Source organism: Engystomops pustulosus, chromosome 4 (genome assembly GCF_040894005.1).
Source record: "Engystomops pustulosus chromosome 4, aEngPut4.maternal, whole genome shotgun sequence".
Lineage (NCBI taxonomy): Eukaryota > Metazoa > Chordata > Amphibia > Anura > Leptodactylidae > Engystomops > Engystomops pustulosus.
The window spans coordinates 187,938,305-187,950,659 of NC_092414.1; the positions used below are offsets into that span (position 1 = coordinate 187,938,305).

The following is a 12,355-nucleotide window of genomic DNA, read 5'->3' on the forward strand; positions in this document are numbered from 1 at the left end:
CTGGAAATTATTCCTATCACCTTCCAAATTGGGAACGTGCTCCGGGTTGGCATCAGATGGAAGGAAGAAATCAAGTTCTTGTCTTAAATGGACTCTTATTTGTTGAAAACTCTCAAACTCTCCGTATACTTTATTAAATTCCCCCAACATGATTGTGCCACGGCAGTAAGAGATGGTGGTCTGGGCCCAGTTCTATATTAAAGGGATGACTAGTTAAAGGAACACTACAGTTGCAGCTGATTCATTGAAGTATACCTTGTGCAGGGACTGATGGTAGGAGCATGACTTTAGGTTCTAGGAAGATTTGAGGTATAAAATGAAAATGAGCCATGCTCCTCCCTTCAGGCCCTACACTGGGCATTTAGCTGGCTTCCTCACTACTGAAATGCTCAGCTGCCTCCCCCAGTAATGAAATGCCCAGCAGCCTCCCCTCACTAATAAAATGCCCAGCAGCCTCCCCTCACTAATAAAATGCCCAGCAGCCTCCCTTCACTACTGAAATGTACAGCAACCTCCACCAGTAATGAAATTACCAGAAGCCCCACTACTTAACTAAATGTGCAGAAGCTTTCCTGCACTAATGAAATTTCCAGCAGCCTACCCTCAGCATTGTAATGTCCAGCAGCCCCCCAAATTAATGAAATGTCCAGCAGCCTCTATCACTAATGAAATGTCCAACAGCCTCCCCTCACTAAAGAAATGTACAGCAGCCTCCCCAAGCTAATGAAATGCACAGCAGCCTCTCTATCTAATGAAATGCCCAGCAGCCACTCCTCACTAATGAAATGTGCAGCAGTCTCCCAAAACTAATGAAATGCACAGCAGCCTCCCCTCACTAATGAAATGTGCAGCAGCCTCCCCAAAAAAATGAAATGCACAACAGCCTCTCTCTCTAATGAAATGCCCAGCAGCCTCCCCTCACTAATGAAATGTACAGCAGCCTCCCATCACTAATAAAATTTAAGCAGCCTCCCCCAGTAATGAAATTCCCAGCAGCCTACACAAACTAATAATATGTACAGAAGCTTTCTCTCACTAATGAAATGCCCAGCAGCCTCTCCATATGGAAGAGCAAACTCCCCCAGTAACGAAATGTCCCGCAGCCTCAACTAACTAATGAAATGTCCAGCAGCCTCTCCTCACTAATGAAATGTGCAGCAGCCTCCCCAAACTAATGAAATGCACAGCAGCCTCTCTCTCTAATAAAATATACAGAGCCTACCCCAGTAATGAAATTGCCAGCAGCCTCCACTATCTAATAATATGTACAGAAGCTTTCTCTCACTAACGAAATGCCCAGCATCCTATCAATACGGAAATGTACAGCAAACTCCCTCAGTAACGAAATGTCCCGCAGCCTCAACTAACTAATGAAATGTCCAGCAGCCTCTCCTCACTAATGAGATGCCTAGCTGCCTCCCCCAGTAATGATATGTACAGCAGCCTCCCCTCATTATATAGACAAAAAATAAACTTAAACAAACTGTGTTTTCCTACATAGAATAGGTTAATAACATTGATCGGGTGTGGGGGCAAAACATTCCACCCCTATCAATTTGCTGTAGTATCCTACAGTCAGAGCCAGCAATAAACTTATACACATTTGTAATGGAGGTGGCGCTCCACTATTCACCGCCAACCACGGCCTCCATGTTTTCCTACTACCTCACACAGATGCTAGTACTTGGGTTCTAAGTACGGTAATGTCTTCACTAAGACATATTAAACTAGATACAATTTACACATTTCTATAATCAAGGATTTCGCTCGAGCATTCATCCAATCTTGCAGATGTTCATCAAGGGGTCAGCCAAAGCCTCAATCTTATTGCTCAGCCATATGATAGGAAATCTTGGTGTCCCTAATTACTATGTTTTGCTTTACAATTAAAATGCAATAAAAATCCAATCTAAATGTACATACATCAGGCCTGGATCTCATGGTAATTCAGCTCCTGCAGATAATATTCATACCAATGGCCATACATGAGATGTATCAGCATGGCTGGATGCACAAACCGTACCCCAGTGTCCAGATTTTCAGACCAATGCACACCCAGAGCATGCTGGTTAATGATAGATGAAACCAAGTTAATTGGCTAATTGCTTGTTAATTAGAAAACTCCCAAATCACTGGTCTATCAGAGACCCGGAGGAATATATCTCCGCTTGTCAGTCGCATCCTGTTGCTTTTATGCTCTTAAGACTTGTTAGCATCAGAGGACATATCTAGACGCTGTTCAGGATCTGAGGTCCTGATACTTGAGAGAATGTATTGATATTAGGAATGTCCATCATCAATTTAAAGGGATATTATATAGACTGTAGCTTCACATGCTTTAGTGCTCTAAGTGCTTGGCATTGAACTGTTTCAAAGTCCCTCCCCTCTGCTCTGAGTGAATTCTAAATCTTCCAATTAGATGCCTGCTGCTGCTTTTACTCCAAGCAAAGAGGGAGGGACTGAAAGGAAATCAATGTATAGCAAAAATATGCTCCAATTGTAAAGGATCAATCCACTATTAGAATAGCCTAGCCTAGATTGGTTTCCATACCCATTACATAGGTGGACGCATGTACATGTAGTCTACCGGTTGGCAACATGTAGACAAACAGAGCTTAAAGTAAGACTGCCTGCATATCCTTTCCCCAAAACCCAGATAGGCCCACCCAAATGTCCCCTTTTGACTCAGCCAAAAAAGACCACAGACACGTTTTAACCTTAAACTTTGTGGTATGACGACTAGAGAGTCGGCCACAGCTTTATTTAACTTATAACAAGTAACTCCTACTCGTAGAGTAGCATTGTAACATATAACAAATAAACCCGGGCACCCGTGAGCCCGCCTTTTAGAGGGCATGTAGGTCACATACCCGATATAAAAACCGCCAGCTGTGACATTGGATATAATTACAAATAGGGGATGGAGGGTGGGAAGATCCGCAGGAAAGAGGGTGAGCTCAGGCTTGCAGCCTGCTTTATCACTTTTGCCCACCCCTAGATACCACCCACACCTGTAGTCCACCCCCAGTCACGTAGCCCATGTACCCGGGGGATAAACAAACTTTTCTTAAAGGGGCCATGCTACACCTGCTAAAAAACCTTGCAAAATTTTCACGCCTGAACCTGCAGGCAGTCATTAGCCCCACGGCTAAGCACCTGGGGGCTATCAAATCTACCAACAAAATCCATCATAATAAACCAGGCCCTGTTATTCAAAGATTCATAGATCCAGGCAATGTGATTGTGGTAACATTCTTGTATTTCTAATCCATGGCCTCCTTCCGTCTAAAACATATTTTTTTTAATTTATGCCAATGAGTTACCAGAGCCCCTCCATGCTGTAGCTTCACAGGCTGCCTCATCTCCCTCCTGCTTCCTCAGAACTTTCCCTCCCTCTTTCTGCTGTAATCTTACACAGTGGGAGGAACAAAGTGCCTATACACAGTGTAACAACCAGTGAAGATACAGCATGGAGGGGCTCTGATAACACCCCCAGAGCCCTCAGTATCATTAGCATAATTCTAAAAGTAGATTTTAGAAGGAAAGATCCCATGGATAACAAATATAAGAAGATTACCACAGTCACTGTGCCTGGATCTATGAGTAAGTGTCCCTGGTTTATCGTGATGGATTTTGATGATGGATTTCCCTTAATCCTCGTCGAGCAAAGACATGTGTCATGATTTTTTTTTTTCACTGAGCAATTTATTAACAAGGTATTTTCCACTAAAATGTATTACTTAACAGACACAATGGGGGACGTGAACTTCGTAGAAGAGAAGAAAAAGTTGGCACTCACCGCCTTTGTAAAACTTCAATTTCTTTATTCATCCATATTTAAAACATGGCGTACACAGCAGGGGAGGGTTATGCAAAAGGATGCGTTATTTCGTTCAGGGACGAGTCGTTTCGCGCACAGGTTAGCGCTTCATCTTGCCTGACTGCCTTAACCTGTGCGTGAAACGACTCATCCCTGAACGAAATAACGCATCCTTTTGCATAACCCTCCCCCGCTGTGTACGCCATGTTTTAAATATGGATGAATAAAGAAATTGAAGTTTTACAAAGGCGGTGAGTGCCAACTTTTTCTTCTCTTCTACGAAGTTTTTGTACATGACTGTCTGCTATAGTTAGAGCACCACGCCAAAAAACCCCAAGTCTTACGGTTTTTTCTCTTGACTGGCTCTGGATCAGAGCCCCTACTATCACGAAGACGTAGGACCTTTCTCAATAGTGCCCCCGACCTCCCCTCTCTTTTTTGTTACTACAATGGGGGACGTGTATTATCGTAACTGCGCCTAAAAAATGCCGTGATCTATCACTTTTTTGGGCGCAGAATTGTTGCGGATCATTTAAATGAGAAAGAACAGATGTTTCCGACTATCCCGACTCCTCCATCTTTCTTTGATGCAATTGGGCGTGGCGTAACTTTTTCACATTATCCGTCACATTTATGTGTCTTTTGTCTGCATTTTTAGGTGCAATTTTTGGCGTACAATAGACCAGAAAAGAGCCGTGCGCCACTTTAAAACATCGGGCTGTCTTTCCGGAGACTGATCTCCGATCCCGACAGTCGTGCTTGCGCCAGAATTAGTAAATCCCCCCCAATATATTGTATTGTCACATGGAGCTACCAAACAACCTCATTTTTACCATACTACATAATTTCTACCATCATTTCTACATTGCTTTGGAACCATCCATAGTGGTGGCTTGTCTATGATGTTGGCAAGGTGGTGGCATGTCTACAATATAGCCAGAAAGTGGAACTTTACGTTTACTAGGTTTGTTGGTGGTTTACCTCCCTAAGAACAAAAGGATCAGACATGTACAGTCTCTCCCAGCCCAACCCTTGACACCTGCCATGGTGGGGAGGCAGGTAGCCAATCCTGATGATGTTACGGGACCATAAGAATGTCCACATGTTTTATCCCAAAATTAGTAAGTCTACTTACAGAATCATTTTTGGTGGTGACAATGGTCTAGATCATTAAACATCAGTTTAATTTTTGTTTAAACATTTGTTTAATTCTTAAAGGTTGGACTTGATGGACTTGTGTCTTTTTCCAGCCTTATCTACTATGATTCCTTATACCCCCCCTTGGTCTTCCTGGGCCCCATGACTGACCGGCCCCCCTGGATTACTCCCTGAGTCATTGGTTGATCAGAATAGAGAATAGCATTATTTTATACAGTTTTTAACTGTCACCTATGAGCTTCTGGTTACGCTTGACAGGCGATTTCATGATCCATCACTTGGACCACTGCTGTTCCGTATCCTGCCAGTTACTGACATTGGACAGGTGTATCTCGGAGTTTCTCAGCAATGATTTAGGTAGGAGACTTCTTTCTAGTAGAAGACAAAGCCTAGCATGGAGACATTATATCAGGAGAGCCCGCTCAGTATAGACAGTCTCCCGGAGCCTCGGATAGAGCTGGAGATCGCCAAGTATCCGTCAGCACGCGGTGACAATGTGACATAAAGACACTATGACACGGGGCCCATTGACGACATCCCTGGCGGTTCACATTTCAGCAGATTATATGTAAATAGATAAGCCTTGTATATGTCTACAATCATTTCTCACAAGGCTCGGATTTCCCTTTGGCAAAAAGAAGCTTCCATTTGTTATACTGTATAATGAATAAGTGAAGATAAGAGAAATATTCACTGGAAGACAGGAAACTAACCGGGATATTTCTTACACAATTACACACAAGCAAATTTTCTTTATAAACACTGGCATCCACCCCCGCGAGTATAGGAGAGGCCTGGAATGGATTTTTAATCATCAGTCTGATAGTGGTGTCTACACAGGCTGCCTCCAGGAGCCATCCATCCCCATATACCCACCAGCCGGCCATAGTGCCCACACAGGGCTGGGGCTAGTCTACTAGTTGTAGTTTCTTGGCTTCTGTGCCATCATACTGAGCAGAGGAGAGGCTGGACCTCATCACAAACTTCTTTATGGGGCTCCCCTTAAAAAAATATACATATTTGTATGCAGAGTTAATACATATCAGCTACACACATACAGCATAAACAAACATACCGTAGATACACACCACATATACACACATACAGCATATACACACATACAAATTGTACCATATAAACCAATGCACCATATATAAATCGCATACGCACACACATATAGAGCATATACTGTATATGTACAGTACACATATAAAAACACACACACACAGCAAATACACACATACATACAATACAATAGACAGACATACAGCATATACACACATACATACAATACAATAGACAGACATACAGCATATACACACATACAAATGGTACCATATAAACCAGTTCACCATATATACATCACATATGCACACACACAGTGCATATAGAGTTTATGTATCACATATAAACACACACACACAGCAAATACACACATACATACAATACAATACAATACAATACAATAGACAGACATACAGCATATACATACCCAATACACATCCAGTAAACCAGGTGATGGGACCTCCTAACACTGCGGGCCCCATAGCAGCTGCTATGGCTGCCATGCCTGTAATTATGTCCCTGATTCAAAGGGTTTTATAGTATGTAATACAGCATTTTGTTGTAGCATATGACCTATGTAAGTTTTTAGTATGTTGTGTAGGTTTTTATTATATACATTGCAATTGATAAGATACAATGGAGCTTTCTCTTAAAGGAAATCTACCATCAAAATCCATCATGATAACCCAGAGACACTTACTCATAGATCCAGGCACCGGGACTGTGGTCATCTTCTTATATTTGTTATCTATTGCCTCCTTCCATATATAATAAAATTTTAAAGTTATGCTGTGGATTTTTCCAGAGCCCCTCTGTACTGTAGCTTCACAGGCTGTAACAATGAGCAGAACAGATCTCACTACCCCCTGCATTTTCTAGTTATGCTAGATAACACAGGAAGAAAGAGAGGTCGAGCAGGGGGCTGGGCGAGACATGTTCTGCTCATTGTAACAGCCTGTGAATCTGCAACACTAAGAGTCTATGCTAATGACCCCCAGCATCATTGGGACTCATTAGAATAATTCTAAAAGCTGATTTTAGAAGAAAGAAGGCCATAAATAACTAATATAAGAAGATTACCACAGTCCAGGTGCCTGGATCTATGAGAAACTGTTCCTTTATCAGGATGGATTTTGATGTTAGATTTTCTTTAAAGTTTGTGTCTGTTGCTATTTATGTTATGTTATAGAGCTTTTTCATGGTTTGCTTCCTCATAGGATACTATATGGCTTATTGTTTTATGATGTTGCCTTTTATGGTATGTAACCGAGCTTTTTGTTCTAGTATTGTGTCTTCAAAAGGTGATGTACAGCTTATATGTAATATGATGTTGATGTATGATATAGAACTTTTTCATTGGAAAGTTGACTTTGATGAGATGCTTTAGAGATTTTTGTTATAAATTGTTGCTTTTTATGGTATGCTGTAGAGTTTATTGTTAAAGAAGCCTTTTCTGTTATGTGGTTGTTGTGCCTTTGATGCTGTAGAGCTTTTCGTTATAATATAATTTTTACCTGGTATGTTATAGAGCATTTTATCACAGGATGCTGCGTTATAGAGCTCTCTTTTGTAGTAGGATGCTATAGAGATTTTTATTTCTAGTAATAGGATGTTTTGGAGCTTTTGGTTATAGTGTGGTGCCTTTCATTAAATACTATAAAGCTTTTTCTTATAGAATGTTGCTTTTAATTGGTATGTTGTAGAGCTATTTTGTTATACAGACAGTCCCCGACTTAAGAACACCCGACTTACAGACGACCCCTAGTTACAAACGGCCCTCTGGATGTTGGTAATTTACTCTAATTTAGACAATTATCAGCTGTAAGAGTTATCACAGTTGTCTGCAATTAATATTTATTGTTAATCCTGGTTCTTATGACAACCCAAAAATTTTTATATCCAATTGTCACAGAGACCAAAAAAAAATTGTCTGGGTTTACAATGATAAAATATAGAGTTCCGACTTACATACAAATTCAACTTAAGAACAAACCTACAGAATCTTGTATGTAACCCAGGGACTGCCTGTAGTATGTTGCATTTGACATGATGTTATTTTTGCTGTAATATGCTTTAATTGTTATGTGGAAAGCCTTTAGTTGTAGTACTGTGCCATTGATAATGGTGGAGAGCTTTTGCTATACTATGTGCTTTTATCTGGTATGTTATAGAGCTTTTCACTATAAGATGTTGCCTTTGCTAGAATGTTATAGAGTGTTTTGTTACAGGTTGTCGCTTTTTATTGCACATTGCCTTGTTATAGCATGTTGTTTTATCTGGTATTTGGCATATTTTTTTTTATTTTAGTATGTTGGCTCTGATAGGACAGTATAGAGCTTTTTGTTACAGGACGATGATTTTTCTGGTATGTTGCATATATTTTTTTTTTTATTATAGTATGTTGGTTCTGATAGGACGGTATAGAGCTTTTTGTTATAGGATGAGGATTTATCTGTTATGTTGCATATGCATTTTTTTTATTATAGTATGTTGGCTCTGATAGGACAGTATAGAGCTTTTTCTTACAGGACGATGATTTTTCTGGTATGTTGCATATATATATTTTTTTATTATAGTATTTTGGTTCTGATAGGACGGTATAGAGCTTTTTGTTATAGGATGATGATTTATCTGGTATGTTGTACAGGTTTTTTTTCTTATAGTATGTTGGTTCTGATAGGACGGTATAGAGCTTTTTGTTATAGGATGAGGATTTATCTGTTATGTTGCATATGCATTTTTTTTTATTATAGTATGTTGGCTCTGATAGGACAGTATAGAGCTTTTTCTTAAAGGACAATGATTTTTCTGGTATGTTGCATATATATATTTTTTTATTATAGTATGTTGGCTCTGATAGGACAGTATAGAGCTTTTTATTACAGGATGATGATTTATCTGATATGTTGCATATATTTTTTTTTTTTATAGTATGTTGGATCTGATAGGACGGTATAGAGCTTTTTGTTATAGGATGATGATTTATCTGGTATGTTGTACAGGTTTTTTTTCTTATAGTATGTTGGCTCTGATAGGACGGTATAGAACTTTTTGTTATAGGATGAAGATTTATCTGTTATGTTGCATATACATTTTTTTTTTATTATAGTATGTTGGCTCTGATAGGACAGTATAGAGCTTTTTCTTACAGGACAATGATTTTTCTGGTATGTTGCATATATTTTTTTTTTATTATAGTATGTTGCCTCTAATAGGATGGTATAGAGCTTTTTATTACAGGATGATGATTTATTTGATATGTTGCATATATTTTTTTTTCTTATAGTATGTTGGATCTGATAGGACGGTATAGAGCTTTTTGTTATAGGATGATGATTTATCTGGTATGTTGCATATATATTTTTTTTTTATTATAGTATGTTGGCTCTGATAGGGCGGTGTAGAGCTTTTTGTTATGAGATGTTGCTATGTTATAGTACTTTTTGTTATAGTAGATTGGCTTTTTAACCATGTGACATATAAAACATCAGCAACAATTTTAACATGCTCATCTATTTATCCATTTAGGGTGTTGTGTTCTTCTTCCATTATGAACTATATTTGCTTTTGTAAGTAAAAGTCTAGGTAGATAAAGTGAACAGGTGTCCTCTCATACACATTCCCTCCAAGCAGCAGTAGTTCTAGATACGCTTCTCCTCGGAGCAGAAGACGCTTTAAATATGGCTATCCGAAAAGATTAATCTCCTTTATGATGCTTTCTAATGGGCAGGCTGCTGAGTTACTGATGATCTTGACTCTTGCAGGATCATCCACAGGGGGGAATCCATCATTCCATCCCATCAGAGTTTCTAGCTCCCGGATTCGGAGAGATAGCCCGGCTGTGCTGCGAGAGCCAACTCACATTCCCATTCTGCTTGATAAGAATGGCGGCTATAAAATTGGAGTGAAATGAGCTGGACTCCATCGGGGGAACTTATGTGTTACTTCCTCGCTCTACTTTTCTGGACTATCAGCAAGTTTCCTGGTGAATGAGCAGGGAAGGTGCCATTAAACTGCTGCCCCCACATTTTATGTGGCTTCAATACCACTTTGACCTTTGATGGTTCTATCTTCTCCATCTTTATTTCTTTCTGTAGACCTTGACTATATCATTTTAATAACAAATCAATCACAGGAACCTAAGGTGATTATTACTGTCTCATTTAACCCTATGCATTGACGTTGAAGGTTCAGAATCTCTTATAATACAGGCAATGCTATAACTTATGGTATAACTACCAGGTTAGTAGGCATTACAGCTGCTACAGGGCCAACAAATCCTACACTACATTAGTGAAGGAGTCTCTGAAATGGGAGGCAGTATAATATACGGAGAAGGAGAGAAGACCCATGGAATAGATCAACTCAACCTTAAAATTTACTCAGTGGGGGTCATTTACTAAGGGCCCGAATTACGTTTTTCCGACGTGTTTCCTGAATATTACAGTTTTTCCCTGAATTGCCCCGGGTTTTTGGCGCACGCGATCGGATTGTGGCGCATCGGCGCCGGCATGCATGTGATGGAAATCGAGGGTGTGGCCTTCGAAAAAAACTATGGATTTGGAAAAATTGCCATATTTTTAAAAAAAAATGTCGCTTGACATGCACTTACCTGCACCCAGCCTAGCTTGGTGAACTCCGGCGGAACTCGGCGGACTTCAGCGCAGCAGCGACACCTGGTGGACATCGGGCGCACTACCTTAGTGAATTGCCGGAAGACTCGAATCAGTGCCGGAGAACCCGCTGCTGGATCGCGAATGAACCGGGTAGGTAAATCTGCCCCAGTATCTACAGTCCAAGTTGAACTATATTTGCCAATAATTTGAAGCAGCATTTCCAAACTTTGAGATGGATGACCTGGACGACGGAAGTTAATTTAGTGGAGGTAAATAAGATGCAATAAAGGTTAAACACAAAAGTCTAGAGCAAGAATAACACATGTGAATACGGAGCAATGTGGACACATTTATAGCATTAATACCAACTGAAAGTCAAATGTCCATGTGACAGCTCAGATTATCCGGAATGACAGTATTACCTAATGATCTGCCATATTATAAGATGCATATAGCACTTGTATAGTGCTCACACGTTATGGATATATAGATAATATAAGTGTAATGTGCGTCACGGATGTCACAAGCCACATACTAATAAAATGTGTAACTCCTCGATTATGAACGTCAATTGAGACACACTTCTATATGTGAAGCCTCTAACAAGACTCTTAAGTAAGTGCTATTTATACCAGAAATAATTCTACCACGTGGGTGGAAGATCATTGAACTCCATCATCTTATGAAAACAGAAAATGTATCAGCTACGTGCTCCGATTTATATAATAAGCAGTAAGACAAGTCATATGACACATCCCCATACATGGTGTACAGAGGTATCTAACATAAGTTCTGTATGTTCTACTCCCCATTCTTAGAGAGTGAGGGTCCTTCATGAGTAGAGCAGATTGTCACCACCAGTGCAGCTGCTATAGGATAACACCGTTCATTAGTGGGTACAAGTGACCCCCATGATTGGTTTTGGTCTTAGCAGTTGGATTTCCTTAGATGCTTCACATTGATGTGCAGTACGTACATGTTGGGGGGATTTATCAAGGCTTGCACTGGCTTTTTTTGCCTCTTAGGCAACCTCCATGTCAAATGGGAGTGAAGGAGCATGGAGTGGTCTAGTGCCAGAGCAATAGCTATAGTATGCACTCGTTCTTGGTACAGGTTATAGCGGCATTCTATATATGTGCATAGTTAGGTATATATCTGGATATATTTGAAGAGACTGGAGCCTCAAAGGGTTGGGGGAAAACATCAAAGTCTCCCAGTACCCCAAAAGGATTGTAGCTGAATATTATTGTAAAGTAAAAAAAAAAAGTTAAAAATAAGTGTAGGCAGCACTCCAAAAATCCAAAATTCCAAAGGGTGAAGTTTATTGAAACAGTAGGAACGTTTCGTGTGAACCACCTTCATCAAAACGTTCACACTAAAATGTTGCCCCTGTTTCAATAAACTTCACCCTTTGGAATTTTGGATTTTTGGAGTGCTGCCTACACTTTTTTTTAAACTTTACTACTGAAGGATCTTGCCAGGATCCATGGAGGCTCTGCACCCCCTCTATTGAGGCTTTTCTCCACTGTGCGGACTTGGTTTTCTTTTTTGTAAATATTATTGTAACAATTTGGTATCATCTAATCTGAAAGGCACTTACCAGTAAGGAAGGGTAATGCACTAGCGGTTGCACAACCTGACTTCAGCGACACTGAACAATACCCAAGAGCCTCATGGTTGACCACATCTGTGATGC

General features: G+C 40.1%; 1 protein-coding gene across 3 annotated transcripts in view; it reads left to right on the forward strand.

Moving 5' to 3' along the window:
• LRRTM4 (leucine rich repeat transmembrane neuronal 4) overlaps positions 1–12,355 on the forward strand; it is a 414,909-nt gene that overhangs the window by 225,460 nt on the left and 177,094 nt on the right. The window lies entirely within an intron of this gene.